General features: G+C 44.9%; 1 protein-coding gene across 3 annotated transcripts in view; it reads right to left on the reverse strand.

The window, feature by feature from the left end:
• LOC106589065 (glutamate receptor ionotropic, kainate 5) overlaps nt 1-17,858 on the reverse strand; it is a 224,116-nt gene that overhangs the window by 78,546 nt on the left and 127,712 nt on the right. The window contains exon 1 of one of the 3 annotated variants that reach the window (XM_045718719.2): nt 15,120-15,212. The exons of the other annotated variants lie outside the window; for them this stretch is intronic. The gene's annotated coding sequence lies outside the window, so the exon portion shown is untranslated. Of the gene's footprint in view, nt 1-15,119; nt 15,213-17,858 lie in introns of those variants that run through there. 3 annotated transcript variants of the gene reach the window in all.

Here is a 17,858-nt window from a genome sequence, read left to right on the forward strand (position 1 = left end):
GAGTTCTGCTTTTATTACGCTTTAAACTGCAAGGTCAACTTAGAGGAAATATGTGTCAACGCTGCCAAGACCGGCTACATGGAACACATGGCTAGGCACACAGGATTTAGTGTAGAACATTAAGATAAGAGGAGTAGAGAGTGGAGATTCAGTGTAGAACATTGAGAAAAGAGGAGTGGAGAGTGGAGATTCAGTGTAGAACATTGAGAAAAGAGGAGTGGAGAGTGGAGATTCAGTGTAGAACATTGAGAAAAGAAGAGTGGAGAGTGGAGATGTCTCCAAGAGACAGGCATAGGTAAGGCTATATAATATTCATCCTACATCTGAAAGTGAGACGAATGTGTTTTATTCTAACCACTTGACCAGACAAAACCTGGGGCCCTGGTTATAAACTCTAATACTACTTCTACTACTATCACCACCAGACCAAACCTGAGGACCTGGTTATAAACTCTAATACTACTACTACTACTATCACCACCAGACCAAACATGGAGCCCTGGTTATAAACTCTAATACTACTACTACTATCACCACCAGACCAAACCTGGGGCCCTGGTTATAAACTCTAATACTACTACTACTATCACCACCAGACCAAACCTGGGGCCCTGGTTATAAACTCTGATACTACTACTACTACTATCACCACCAGACCAAACCTGGGGCCCTGGTTATAAACTCTAATACTACTACTATCACCACCAGACCAAACCTGGGGCCCTGGTTATAAACTCTAAACCTACTACTACTATCACCACCAGATCAAACCTGGGGCCCTGGTTATGAACTTTAATACTACTACAATCATCACCAGACACATCCTGGGCCCTGGTTATAAGATATAATACTACTGTCACCACCAGACCAAACCTGGGACCCTGGTTATAAACTCTAATACTACTACTACTACTATCAACACCAGACCAAACCTGGGGCTGTGTTTATAAACTCTAATACCACTATAACTATCAACACCAAACCAATCCTGGAGCCCTGGTAATAAACTCTAACACTACTACTACTATCATCACCACCACACCAAACCTGGGGCCCTAGATATAAACCCTAATACTACTACTACTCTCACCGCCACACCAAATCTGGGGCTGGAATACAAGCTCTAATACTACTACTGTCAGCACCATACCAATCCTGGGGCCCTGGTTATAAACTCTAATACTAATACTATCACCATCATACCAATCCTGGGGCCCTGGTTATAAACTCTAATACTACTACTACTACTATCACCACCATTCCAATCCTGGGGTCATGGTTATAAACTCTAATACTAATACTATCACCACCATACCAATCCTGGGGCCATTGTTATAAACTCTAATACCACTTCTATCACCACCATACCAATCCTGGGGCCCTGGTTATAAACTCTAATACCACTGCTATCACCACCAGACCAAACCTGGGGCCCTGGTTATAAACTCTAATACTACTACTACTACTATCACCACCATACCAAACCTGGGGCCCTGGTTATAAACTCTAATACTACTACTATCACCACCATACCAATCCTGGGGCCATGGTTATAAACTCTAATACTACTACTACTACTATCACCACCACACCAAACCTGGGGCCCTGGTTTTAATCTCCTATACTACAACTGCTATCACCACCTGACCAAACCTGGGGCCCTGGTTATAAGCTCTAAAACTACTACTACTATCATCACCAGACCTAACCTGGGGCCCTGGTTATAAGCTCTAATACTACTACTACTATCACCACCACACCAAACCTGGGCCCCTGGCTTTAAATTATAATACTACTGCTACTATCACCAACAGACCAAACCTGGGGCCCTCAATATAAACACTAATACTTCTGCTACAATCAAGACCAGACCAGTCCTGATGCCCTGGCTATAAACTCTAATACTATTACTACAATCATCACCAGACCAAACCTGGGGCCCTGGCTTTAAATAATAATACTACCACTACTATCGCCACCAGACCAAACCTTGGACACTGGTTATAAGTTATAATACTACTACTAACACCAGCAGACCAAACGTTGGGCCATGGCTATAAACTCTAATAATGCAACAACTGTCACCTCCAAACCAAACCTGGGGCGCGTGTTATAAACTCTAATACTACTACTACTATCACCACCAGACCAAACTTGGGGCAATGGTTATAAACTCTAATACTACTACTACTACTATCACCACCAGAACAAACCTGGGGCCCTGGTTATAAACTCTAATACTACTACTATCACCACCAGACCAAACCTGGGGCCATTGTTATAAGCTACAATGCTATTACGACTATAACCACCACACCAAACCTGGGGCCCTGGTTATGATTCCTAATACTACCACTATCGTCACCAGACCAATCCTGGGGGCCTGGTTATAAACCCTAATACTACAACTACTCTCACCGCCACACCAAATCTGGGGCTGGAATACAAGCTCTAATACTACTACTATCAGCACCATACCAAACCTGGGGCCCTGGTTATAAACTCTAATACTAATACTATCACCATCATACCAATCCTAGGGCCCTGGTTATAAACTCTAATAATACTACTATCAGCACCATTCCAATCCTGGGGCCATTGTTATAAACTCTAATACCACTTCTATCACCACCATACCAATCCTGGGGCCATGGTTATAAACTCTAATACTACTACTATCACCACCATACCAATCCTGGGGCCCTGGTTATAAACTCTAATACTACTATTATCACCACCATACAAATCCTGGGGCCATGGTTATAAACTCAAATACTACTACTACTATCACCACCACACCAAACCTGGGGCCCTGGTTAAATTTCAAATACCACCACTGTCATCACCAGACCAAACCTGGGGCCCTTGTCATAAGCTATAATTCTTTTACTACTATAACCACCACACAAAACCTGGGGCCCTGGTTATAATTTCTAATACTACCACTATCACCACCAGACCAAACCAGGGGCCCTGTTAATAAACACTAATACTACAACAACTATCACAACCAGACCAAGCCTGGGGCCCTGGCTATAAACTGTAATACTAATACTACTATCACCACCACACCAAGCCTGGGGCCCTGGCTATAAACAGTAATACTAATACTACTATCACCACCACACCAAACCTGGGGCCATGGTAATAAACTCTAATACTACAACTGCTATCACCACCGGACCAAACCTGGGGCCCTGGTTATAAACTCTAATACCACGATAACTATCAACACCAAACCAATCCTGGGGCCCTGGTAATAAACTCTAAAACTACTACTACTATCACCACCAAACCAATCCTGGGGCCCTGGTAATAAACTCTAAAACTACTACTACTATCATCACCACCACACCAAACCTGGGGCCCTGGTAATAAACTCTAAAACTACTACTACTATCATCACCAAACCAATCCTGGGGCCCTGGTTATAAACTCTAAAACTACTACTACTATCACCACCAAACCAATCCTGGGGCCCTGGTAATAAACTCTAATACTACAACTGCTATCACCACCGGACCAAACCTGGGGCCCTGGTAATAAACTCTAATACTACAACTGCTATCACCACCGGACCAAACCTGGGGCCCTGGTTATAAACTCTAACACTGCAACTGCTATCACCACCACACCAAACCTGGGGCTCTGGTTTTAAACACTAATACTACTACTACTATCACCACCGGACCAAACCTGGGGCCCTGGTTATAAACTCTAACACTGTAACTGCTATCACCACCACACCAAAGCTGGGGCTCTGGCTTTAAACACTAATACTACTACCACTATCACCACCAGACCAAACCTGGGGCCCTGGCTATAAACTCTAAAACTTCTGCTACAATCAAGACCAGACCAGTCCTGATGCCCTGGCTATAAACTCTAATACTATTACTACAATCATCACCAGACCTAACCTTGGGCCCTGGTTATATTTCTACTTATTATATCACCACCAGACCAAACCTGGGGCCCTGGTTATAAACTCTAATACTACTATTACTATCACCACCAGACCAATCCTGAGGCCCTTTATAAGTTGTAATACCACTACTACTATCACCACCACAACAAACCTGGGGCCATGGCTATAAACTCAGATACTATGACTACTATCAACACCAGACCAAACCTGTGGCACTGGTTATAAGCTCTAATACTACAACTATCACCACCAGACCAAACCTGGGGTCATGGTTATAAACTCTAATACCACTGCTACTATCACCACCAGAACAAACCTTGGGCCCTGGCTTTAAATACTAATACTACTACTACTATCATCACCAGACCAAACCTGGGACCCTGGTTATAAACTCTAATACTTCCACTATTACCACCACACCCAACCTGGTTACCTGGTTATAAACTCTAATACCACTACTACTACCACCACCAGACCGACCCTGGATATAAGTTCTAGTACTACTACTACTAACACCACCAGACCAAACCTGGGACCCTGGATATAAGTTCTAACACTACTACTACTATCACGACCAGACCAAACCTTGGACCCTGGTTATAAGCTATAATACTACTACTACTGTCACCTCTAAACCAAACCTGGGGCCCTGGTTATAAACTCTAATACTACTACTACTATCACGACCAGACCAAACCTGGGGCCCTGGTTATAAACACTAATACTACAACTACTATCACCACCACACCAAACCTGGGGCTCTGTTTATAAACTCTAATACTACTACTACTATAACCACCATACCAAACCTGGGGCCCTGGCTTTAAAATATAATACTACTGCTGCTATCACCAACAGACCAAACCTGGGGACCTGTTTATAAGTTCTAATACCACTACTATTGTCACCAAACCTGTCCTGGGGCACTGGTTTTAAATTCTAACACTAATGCTATCACCACCAAACAAAACCTGGGGCCCTGGATATAAACTCCAATACTAGGACTGCTATCACCACCAGACCAAACCTGGGGCCCTGGTTTTAAAGTCTAATACTACTACTATCATCACCAGACCAAACCTGGGGCCCTAATTACTATCTCTAATACCACTACTACTATCACCACCACACCAAACCTGGGGCCCTAGTTATAAACTCTAATCCTACTACTATCACCACCAGACCAAACCAGGGGCCCTGCTTAAAAACACTAATACTACTACTATCACCACCACACCAAACCTGGGGCCCTGGTTTTAAACTCTAATACTACTACTACAATCACCACCAGACCAAACCTGGGCCCTGGCTAAAAACTCTAATACTACTACTATCACCACCAGACCAAACCTGGGCCCTGCTTAATAACACTAATACTACTACTACTATCACCACCGCACCAAACCTGGGGCCCTTGTTTTAAAAACTCTAATACTACTACTATCACCACCAGACCAAACCTGGGCCCTGGCTATAAACTATAATACTACTACTACTATCATCACCACACCAAACCTGGGGCCCTGGCTTAGAACTCTAATACTACTACTACTATCACCACCAGACCAAACCTGGGGGCCTGGTTTTAAACTCTAATACTACTACTACTATCACCACCACACCAAACCTGGGGCCATGGCTATAAATTCTAAAACTCTGACTACTATCACCACCAGACCAAACCTGGGGCCCTGGTTATAAACTCTAATACTACTGGTATCATCACCAGACCAAACCTGCGGCCCTGGCTTTAAATACTAATACTACTACTACTATCATCACCAGACCAAACCTGGGACCCTGGTTATAAACTCTAATACTTCCACTATTACCACCACACCCAACCTGGTTACCTGGTTATAAACTCTAATACCACTACTACTACCACCACCAGACCGACCCTGGATATAAGTTCTAATACTACTACTACTAACACCACCAGACCAAACCTGGGACCCTGGATATAAGTTCTAACACTACTACTACTATCACGACCAGACCAAACCTTGGACCCTGGTTATAAGCTATAATACTACTACTACTGTCACCTCTAAACCAAACCTGGGGCCCTGGTTATAAACTCTAATACTACTACTACTATCACGACCAGACCAAACCTGGGGCCCTGGTTATAAACTCTAATACTACTACTACTATCACGACCAGACCAAACCTGGGGCCCTGGTTATAAACTCTAATACTACTACTACTATCACGACCAGACCAAACCTGGGGCCCTGGTTATAAACTCTAATACTACTATTACTATCACCACCAGACCAATCCTGAGGCCCTTTATAAGTTGTAATACCACTACTACTATCACCACCACAACAAACCTGGGGCCATGGCTATAAACTCAGATACTATGACTACTATCAACACCAGACCAAACCTGTGGCACTGGTTATAAGCTCTAATACTACAACTATCACCACCAGACCAAACCTGGGGTCATGGTTATAAACTCTAATACCACTGCTACTATCACCACCAGAACAAACCTTGGGCCCTGGTTATAAACTCTAATACTACTGGTATCATCACCAGACCAAACCTGCGGCCCTGGCTTTAAATACTAATACTACTACTACTATCATCACCAGACCAAACCTGGGACCCTGGTTATAAACTCTAATACTTCCACTATTACCACCACACCCAACCTGGTTACCTGGTTATAAACTCTAATACCACTACTACTACCACCACCAGACCGACCCTGGATATAAGTTCTAATACTACTACTACTAACACCACCAGACCAAACCTGGGACCCTGGATATAAGTTCTAACACTACTACTACTATCACGACCAGACCAAACCTTGGACCCTGGTTATAAGCTATAATACTACTACTACTGTCACCTCTAAACCAAACCTGGGGCCCTGGTTATAAACTCTAATACTACTACTACTATCACGACCAGACCAAACCTGGGGCCCTGGTTATAAACTCTAATACTACTACTACTATCACCACCACACCAAACCTGGGGCTCTGTTTATAAACTCTAATACTACTACTACTATCAACACCAGACCAAACCTGGGGCCCTGGTTATAAACACTAATACTACAACTACTATCACCACCACACCAAACCTGGGGCTCTGTTTATAAACTCTAATACTACTACTACTATAACCACCATACCAAACCTGGGGCCCTGGCTTTAAAATATAATACTACTGCTGCTATCACCAACAGACCAAACCTGGGGACCTGTTTATAAGTTCTAATACCACTACTATTGTCACCAAACCTGTCCTGGGGCACTGGTTTTAAATTCTAACACTAATGCTATCACCACCAAACAAAACCTGGGGCCCTGGATATAAACTCCAATACTAGGACTGCTATCACCACCAGACCAAACCTGGGGCCCTGGTTTTAAAGTCTAATACTACTACTATCATCACCAGACCAAACCTGGGGCCCTAATTACTATCTCTAATACCACTACTACTATCACCACCACACCAAACCTGGGGCCCTAGTTATAAACTCTAATCCTACTACTATCACCACCAGACCAAACCAGGGGCCCTGCTTAAAAACACTAATACTACTACTATCACCACCACACCAAACCTGGGGCCCTGGTTTTAAACTCTAATACTACTACTACAATCACCACCAGACCAAACCTGGGCCCTGGCTCAAACTCTAATACTACTACTACTATCACCACCAGACCAAACCTGGGCCCTGGCTAAAAACTCTAATACTACTACTATCACCACCAGACCAAACCTGGGCCCTGCTTAATAACACTAATACTACTACTACTATCACCACCGCACCAAACCTGGGGCCCTTGTTTTAAAAACTCTAATACTACTACTATCACCACCAGACCAAACCTGGGCCCTGGCTATAAACTATAATACTACTACTACTATCATCACCACACCAAACCTGGGGCCCTGGCTTAGAACTCTAATACTACTACTACTATCACCACCAGACCAAACCTGGGGGCCTGGTTTTAAACTCTAATACTACTACTACTATCACCACCACACCAAACCTGGGGCCATGGCTATAAACTCTAAAACTCTGACTACTATCACCACCAGACCAAACCTGGGGCCCTGGTTATAAACTCTAATACTACTGGTATCATCACCAGACCAAACCTGCGGCCCTGGCTTTAAATACTAATACTACTACTACTATCATCACCAGACCAAACCTGGGACCCTGGTTATAAACTCTAATACTTCCACTATTACCACCACACCCAACCTGGTTACCTGGTTATAAACTCTAATACCACTACTACTACCACCACCAGACCGACCCTGGATATAAGTTCTAATACTACTACTACTAACACCACCAGACCAAACCTGGGACCCTGGATATAAGTTCTAACACTACTACTACTATCACGACCAGACCAAACCTTGGACCCTGGTTATAAGCTATAATACTACTACTACTGTCACCTCTAAACCAAACCTGGGGCCCTGGTTATAAACTCTAATACTACTACTACTATCACGACCAGACCAAACCTGGGGCCCTGGTTATAAACACTAATACTACAACTACTATCACCACCACACCAAACCTGGGGCTCTGTTTATAAACTCTAATACTACTACTACTATAACCACCATACCAAACCTGGGGCCCTGGCTTTAAAATATAATACTACTGCTGCTATCACCAACAGACCAAACCTGGGGACCTGTTTATAAGTTCTAATACCACTACTATTGTCACCAAACCTGTCCTGGGGCACTGGTTTTAAATTCTAACACTAATGCTATCACCACCAAACAAAACCTGGGGCCCTGGATATAAACTCCAATACTAGGACTGTTATCACCACCAGACCAAACCTGGGGCCCTGGTTTTAAAGTCTAATACTACTACTATCATCACCAGACCAAACCTGGGGCCCTAATTACTATCTCTAATACCACTACTACTATCACCACCACACCAAACCTGGGGCCCTAGTTATAAACTCTAATCCTACTACTATCACCACCAGACCAAACCAGGGGCCCTGCTTAAAAACACTAATACTACTACTATCACCACCACACCAAACCTGGGGCCCTGGTTTTAAACTCTAATACTACTACTACAATCACCACCAGACCAAACCTGGGCCCTGGCTAAAAACTCTAATACTACTACTATCACCACCAGACCAAACCTGGGCCCTGCTTAATAACACTAATACTACTACTACTATCACCACCGCACCAAACCTGGGGCCCTTGTTTTAAAAACTCTAATACTACTACTATCACCACCAGACCAAACCTGGGCCCTGGCTATAAACTATAATACTACTACTACTATCATCACCACACCAAACCTGGGGCCCTGGCTTAGAACTCTAATACTACTACTACTATCACCACCAGACCAAACCTGGGGGCCTGGTTTTAAACTCTAATACTACTACTACTATCACCACCACACCAAACCTGGGGCCATGGCTATAAACTCTAAAACTCTGACTACTATCACCACCAGACCAAACCTGGGACCCTGGATATAAGTTCTAACACTACTACTACTATCACGACCAGACCAAACCTTGGACCCTGGTTATAAGCTATAATACTACTACTACTGTCACCTCTAAACCAAACCTGGGGCCCTGGTTATAAACTCTAATACTACTATTACTATCACCACCAGACCAATCCTGAGGCCCTTTATAAGTTGTAATACCACTACTACTATCACCACCACAACAAACCTGGGGCCATGGCTATAAACTCAGATACTATGACTACTATCAACACCAGACCAAACCTGTGGCACTGGTTATAAGCTCTAATACTACAACTATCACCACCAGACCAAACCTGGGGTCATGGTTATAAACTCTAATACCACTGCTACTATCACCACCAGAACAAACCTTGGGCCCTGGTTATAAACTCTAATACTACTACTACTACTATCACCACCAGACCAAACCTGGGGCCCTGGTTATAAACTCTAATACTACTACTATCACCACCAGACCAAACCTCGGGCCCTGGTTATAAACTCTAATACTACTACTATCACCACCTGACCAAACCTGGGGCCCTGGTTATAAACTCTAATACTACTATTATCACCACCAGACCAAACCTGGGGCCCTGGTTATAAACTCTAATACTACTACTATCATCACCAGACTAAACATTGGTAGCTGGTTATTATCTCTAATACTACTACTAATATCACCACCACACCAAACCTGGGGCCCTGGTTATAAACTCTAATACTACTATTATCACCACCATACCAATCCTGGGGCCATGGTTATAAACTCTAATACTACTACTATAACCACCATACCAATCCTGGGGCCCTGGTTATAAACTCTAATACTACTATTATCAACACCATACCAATCCTGGATCCATGGTTATGAACTCTAATACTACTACTACTATCACCACCAGACCAAACCTGGGGCCCTGGTAATAAACTCTAATACTACTACTACTATCACCACCAGACCAAACCTGGGGCCCTGGTTTTAAACTCCAATACTACTACTATCACCACCACACCAAACCTGGGACCCTGCTTATAAACACTAATACTACTACTATCACCACCACACCAAACCTGGGGCCCTGGTTTTAATCTCTAATACTACTACTATCATCACCAGACCAAACCTGGGGCCCTAATTACTATCTCTAATACTACTACTTCTATCACCACCACACCAAACCTGGGGCCCTAGTTATAAACTCTAATCCTACTACTATCACCACCAGACCAAACCTGGGCCCTGGCTATGAACTCCAATACTACTTCTACTACTATAACCACCACAATCAACCTGGGGCCATGGCTATAAACTCTAATACTACAACTACTATCACCACAATACCAAACCTGGGGCCCTGGTTATAAAGTCTAATTCTGCTACTATCATCACCGGACCAAACCTGGGGCCCTGGTTATAAACTCAAATACTACTACTATCACCACCAGACCAAACCTGGGGCCCTGGTTATAAACTCTAATACTACTACTACTATCACCACCAGACCAAACCTGGGGCCCTGGTTATAAACTCTAATACTACCACTATCACCACCAGACCAAACCTGGGGCCCTGGTTATATTTCTACAACCACTATCACCACCCGACCAAACCTGGGGCCCTGGTCATAAACTGTAATACTACTACTACTATCAACACCAGACCAAACCTGGAGCCCTGGTTATAAGCTCTAATACTACTACTACTTTTATCACCACCAGACGAAACCTGGGGTCCTGGTTATAAGCTCTAATACCACTACTATCACCACCAGACGAAACCTGGGGTCCTGGTTATAAGCTCTAATACTACTACTATCACCACCAGACCAAACCTGGGGCCCTGGTCATAAACTGTAATACTACTACTACTGTCACCATCAAACCAAACCTGTAACCCTGTCTATAAACTCTAACACTACTTCTACTACTATAACCACCACAATCAACCTGGGGCCATGGCTATAAACTCTAATACTACAACTACTATCACCACAATACCAAACCTGGGGCCCTGGTTATAAACTGTAATACTACTACTACTATCAACACCAGACCAAACCTGGGGCAATGGTTATAAACTGTAATACTACTACTACTATCAACACCAGACCAAACCTGGGGCCCTGGTTATAAACTCAAACACTATTACTATCATCACCAGACCAAACCTGGGGTCTTGGATTTGAACTGTAATTCTACTACTACTATCACCACCAGACCAATCCAAGGGGCCCTGGTTATAAACTCTAATACTACTACTACTACTACTATCACCACCAGACCAAACCTGGGGCCCTGGTTATAAACTCTAATACTACTACTACTACTATCACCACCAGACCAAACCTGGGGCCCTGGTTATAAACTCTAATACTACTACTATCACCACCAGACCAAACCTGGGGCCCTGGTTATAAACTCTAATACTACTACTACTACTATCACCACCAGACCAAACCTGGGGCCCTGGTTATGAACTCTAATACTACTACTACTACTATCACCACCAGACCAAACCTGGGGCCCTGGTTATTATCTCTAATACTATTACTATCACCACCAGACCAAACCTGGGGCCCTGGTTATAAACTCTAATACTACTACTATCACCACCAGACCAAACCTGGGGCCCTGGTTATAAACTCTAATACTACTACTACTACTATCACCACCAGACCAAACCTGGGGCCCTGGTTATAAACTCTAATACTACTACTACTACTATCACCACCAGACCAAACCTGGGGCCCTGGTTATTATCTCTAATACTATTACTATCACCACCAGACCAAACCTGGGGCCCTGGTTATAAACTCTAATACTACTACTATCACCACCAGACCAAACCTGGGGCCCTGGTTATAAACTGTAATACTACTACTATCACCACCAGACCAAACCTGGGGCTCTGCTTATAAACTCTAATACTACTACTATCACCATCAGACATGCCTGTCAACTATGTTAGAAGGATCAGTTAATGCTACAGCACCCATCCAATCTAAAGTAAAGCATTTATCCCATAATGGATACAAAAGAAGGAAGCCTTGGTCTTAACTACATGTCACTGTATACCTCGTGAACCACGTGACAACCTAGTTACAGTACATAACACTGTCAGAATTGAGAGGTACAGGGGTACATGATTACATGTCAGTTGTTATGACTGCATTGTGTAGGCATTATACAGTGCATTCAGAAATTATTTAGACCCCTTGACTTTTTCCACATTTTCAGCCTAATTCTAAAATGTACTAAATAAAAAGGAATCCTCATCAATCTACACACAAGGTTCACCTTCCAACAGGTCAATTACTCTAACCACATAGCCAAGACAACGCAGGAATGGCTTCGGACAAGTCTCTGAATGTCCTTGAGTGGCCCAGCCAGAGCCCGGACTTGAACCTGAGCGAATATCTCTGGAGAGACCTGAAAATATTTGTGCAGTGACTATCCCCACCCAACCTGACAGAGTTTTAGAGGATCTGCAGAGAAGAATGGAAGAAACACCCCAAATACAGGTGTGCCAAAAAGGTGTGTCATACCCAAGGCTGTAATAACTGCCAAAGATGCTTCAACAAAGTACTGAGTAAAGGGTCTGAATACTGTAAATGTTTAAAAAATAATAATATTTGCCAATATTTCTAAAAACCTGTTTTTGCTTTGTCATTATGGCGTATTGTGTGTAGATTAATGAGGGGAGAAAAACAATTTAATCAATTTTAGAATAAGGCTGTAACGTAACAAAATTTGGAGAAAGTCAAGGGGTCTGAATACTTTCCGAATGCACTGTATATATAGGCATTATGACATCCCTTTCACAACACACTGAAACTCACTCCTCCTGTCCTCTCCAGCCTATTCTGGAGCAGAGAAAGGAAAGCAGTGTTATGTTATCTCTGTGGTTCTGCACAGTATTATTTAGTCATCTTAATTCTCAAAGCAGGGCCTTACTAAGCCCATCAGAGTGGTCACACGAAGCAGAGGTCTTTTCCTGCCCCACAGACCCTACAGGCTCCTCTATCCCTCCCCCTCGTTCCTTTTGCATCCCTCCATCTATTTATCCATCCTCCCTCTCTCCTTCTGCATATTCCTCTGCCTCTTTCTCTCTTCCTCTCTCCCCTCCATCCCTCCCTCACTCCATCATCTCTCTCTCTCTACCTCTCCCTCCATCCTCCTCCTCTCTCAGTGGCGGGAGAGAGTTGTGCGTGTGATGGCGTTATTCACAGTTCATTGGTCTATTTGAAGGGACTATCTTGATTGAGCGTTTCCCAGTGCAGGGCAGGGCAGGGTGGATGGGGGACTGTATAAAGATGTGTTGGGAGCCTGTGGAGATGGATGGGCTATGAGAACATGGACACACAGTAGGGTGCTGCCATGTTTGTCAAGCCTATAATCTAAAGACAACATTGTAAACTGGAAACAATGGCACACACAAGAGGGAAACTGACACTATGGACACTCGGAAGCATGCAGGAGAGATTTTAGCTCTTTGAGAGGCTCAGTCTGTTGGAAATATTGGACATAGAAACAGTAGGCTAGCACAGATGAGTGAAATTGATAGTAAACTGGACACTGGAAAGCAAGTGGATAAGCCCCAGAGCTAGCCAGACAGAGAAAAACAGAATCAATCATGCTCTCGCTCGCTCTCTCTTCTCTCTCTCCCCCACCCTCCCAACCTCTCTCTCTCTCTCTCTCCCCCACCCTCCCAACCTCTCTCTCTCTCTCTCCCCACCCTCCCAACCTCTCTCTCCCACCCTCCCAACCTCTCTCCTCCTCTCTCTCTCTCTCTCTCTCTCTCTCTCTCTCTCTCCCCCACCCTCCCAACCTCTCTCCCCCACCCTCCCAACCTCTCCTCTCTCTCTCTCTCCCCCACCCTCCCAACCTCTCTCTCTCTCTCTCCCCCACCCTCCCAACCTCTCTCCCCCACCCTCCCAACCTCTCTCTCTCTCTCTCTCTCTCTCTCTCTCTCTCTTCTCTCTCCCCTCCCTCCCTCCCTCTCTCCCTCCCTCCCTCCCTCCCTCCCTCCCTCTCTCTTCCCCTCTCTCTTCCCCTCTCTCTCTCTCTCCCCCTCTCTCTCCTCCCCCTCTCTCTCCTCACCCTATCTCTCTCTTCTCTCCACATTCTGGTCTTCATCTTTCTCTCTCTCTAATAAATGCATGCACTGACAAAGAACCCAAAACTGCTCTGAGAAGCAAAAATACACATCACTAATTAGTCCAAATTAACCCCAGGCAGACTTACAGTAGACGCTCACACATCACACACACAACCCACACACACACACACAAACAACACATACACATAAATGCAGTTCCTACTGTCACACCACTCTGATTCTGCTGCAACTCTTACACACACACACACACACACACACACACACACACACACACACACACACACACACACACACACACACACACACACACACACACACACACACACACACACACACACACACACACACACACACAGTGCCTCCACCTGAGGCAGAAAAGGCAACCAGAGTCACGTCGCTTTGAAGGCAGTGTAAAACCAACGCTGCGGAAAAATACTATGGCTAGGAAACGGAGCATGACATTAACTAAGCACGGACAGACGATTCACACATGTACATATAAACAGTCACACACACCACAGAGAAAGAAGAGTCTTACTTACAGAATGAGTCAGACGATATCAGAAGCGGTGTACCATATATGTGTGTAGTTGCCAGTCAGCACAGCCCTCGACAGGCATGGAGTTAGAATCCACTGGTGGGGTGGGGGGTGGGGGGCGGTGGGGCGGTGGGGGGGGGGGGGGGGGGGGGGGGGGGGCAGGGACGAGGGGGGTGAGGTCGAAGGGGATGCGTTTTTCGTGGAGGGGGGACTTCTGGGGCTGTCACAGCATTCCGGATTGTCTCCGTGAAGGGGTGGGGGGCTGAGAGAGAGAGAACATAGAAAGATGGAAGACTCCGGTACTTGGACTGTGATAGCTAGGCAACAATATTCCTTTTGGAGGTGAGGAGAAAAAGCAACAACTGAGGATAGAAAAAATCTTCAGACACCCTCAACAAAAGTAGAAAGTAAAAGACAGAAGGAGAAAAAGAAAGGGTATTGTGCTGTCTTCTTCCCTTTCTTTATCTCTCTCCCTCTCTTCAGTAGAGCTATAGATGCGGAAGGAGCCTCTTGGTCAAATGAAATACGAGGGTTGAAAAATGAGTTTTTTTCAATCCAAAAGGGCCCCCCTCCTTCCCTTTCTCTCTCTCCTTCCCTCGTTTCCTTCCCTCTGGGCCGGCAGAAGGCCTCGACGGCTCCGAGTACCGTTGTCTAAATCCAATCCCTCTCCCAGAAGAAGAGGAGGAAACAGAAGAGAAATTGACAAGCAGATGGAGAGGATTTCAGACACCTGCTCTATATCCCTCTCCTTTGCACTGTCTACTTTTCTCTTTCCTTCCCTCTCTCTCTCACTCTTGCTGTCACTACCTCTATCTAACCTGTCCTTCCCTCCTAGTAGCAGTCCCCCTACCTGTTTGTTTGTTTCTGTCTAGTCTTGCCAGCGGAGGCTGAGGCTGAGGGGGATGCAGTCAGATCCTCTAATTGCTGCGTCGCTCGCTCTCAGTCCCCGTCAGGCAGACAGGCAGCCCCAAACCCAACACAGGACTTACTGCTTCTCTCTTCTCTACCCCTATCGCTCTCTCTCTCTCTCACACACACAGTCTGGAATGACAATGATGAGTGTCTGCTTGTAATGCTTGTTTATAATGCCTCCCAGTTTACTGTCTGTCTGTTTAAGAGCCATCCAGTTCCGGTCCAGGGGTGTACAGCGGGACCTTTTACCCCCCTCTAGTGCTCAGCTGCCCCCCCTGGTCAGAATTCTGCCTCATTTTCTGCCTCTTCCATCGTGCAACCAACCAGCCAACCAACCAGCCAACCAACCAGTCAACCAGCCAACCAACCAATCAGCTTCCAGCAGATCTCAGAGACAGACAGGCTAAATTAGGCTGAGGCAGGAAGTCTCCAGAAGGATTCTGACAAATCTCAGTTAATTATCTCGCTTTCTTTATCTCTTCTCTCTCTCTCTCTCTCTCTCTTTTTCTCTCTACCTGTTTCCCTATCTCCTTCTCTTCTCCGTTCTCTCTCTCCTTCCTCGTTATCTATTCAGGGCCGTTTGTCCCTCTTCTCTCTCTGTCACCAAGGGAGAATCAGGAAGAATGGACTTGTTTCATAGTATATTCCTCCTCACTGGATGAAGAGATGAGGGGAAAGGAGGAAGACCAGAAAAAGGGAAATTGGAGGGGAAATTGTTCCTTTAAAAAATAAGCCCCCAAACAAATCAGAAGGCGGGATTCCCAAGGGGGGACTGTCAATTACTTGGTTCTGCTGAGGAACCGGTCTGGAACAGACGCAGAACTTTGAAGTGAACAGAGTAAAGTCTCATAATCTAGACAAGATGTACAGCCGATAAATCCACCCATGTACCACAATCTCATGTAGTTTTCTGGAGGAGCATCACAGTTGAGTATTTCCTTCCAGGGACACACGTCCCCCGAAGCTCAAGGTCCTCTACAAGCTGTTGCGCTGGCATCAACACCCCAAACCTCTAGGTTTCATGAAATCCCATTGGATGCGGTTGTAATCAGAAGAGTGCATTGTACACATCTCTCACTGGAACAATTGTAGCACTGGTGGTTGTGCTCCTGGTGGGGGGGTTACTCTGCAGGGGTAGAGAGGTGGTCAGTATTGGGGTGCTGGATGCTAGCAGTTCGTCTTTATTCCCCATAGTGGGAACTGTGACTCCTGACTGACAAGGAAAGGATTCAGAAAGGTAGAGATAATTCCACTAGGTTTCAGCCCTGTAGGAGAGAGAGAGAGGGAGAGAGAGGGAGAGAGAAAGAGAGAGCATGTGAGACTTGGTGACATTTGTGTCATTCTGGCTTATCACGCACGCATTCTCCTCCTCGTCCGACTCAACTCTGCCTGTCTTCCTCCTGTCTAGTCTGTCCTTGTCACTCTTCCACTGACTTTACCTTTCGTTCCCCTCTTCACCTCTTCCCTTCATTCCCTTCCCTCATCTCTCTCTCTGCAGCTCAATCTCCCCCCTAAATGGTCTCGCCACTGTCTCCTCTACTATAGCCTTTCATTCCCTTACATCTATCTTAGTTATCACAGTCTCCTCTCTCCTTTTATTCCTGCTATCTTTCACAGTCCCTCGATGTATATCTGTCCATCTTTCTATACAGCATCTGAGTAGATCTGTACTTTAATAACCGCTTAAGGATCCGCCCCTTTTTTTCAATTTTCACCTAAAATGACATATCCAAATCTAACTGACTGTAGCCCTGAAGTGAGGATATGCATATTCTTGGTACCATTTGAAAGGAAAGACTTTGAAGTTTGTGGAAATGTGGAAGGAATGTAG

The sequence above is a fragment of the Salmo salar genome, chromosome 05 (genome assembly GCF_965601325.2).
Source record: "Salmo salar chromosome 05, fSalSal1, whole genome shotgun sequence".
NCBI classification, from domain to species: Eukaryota; Metazoa; Chordata; class Actinopteri; order Salmoniformes; family Salmonidae; genus Salmo; species Salmo salar.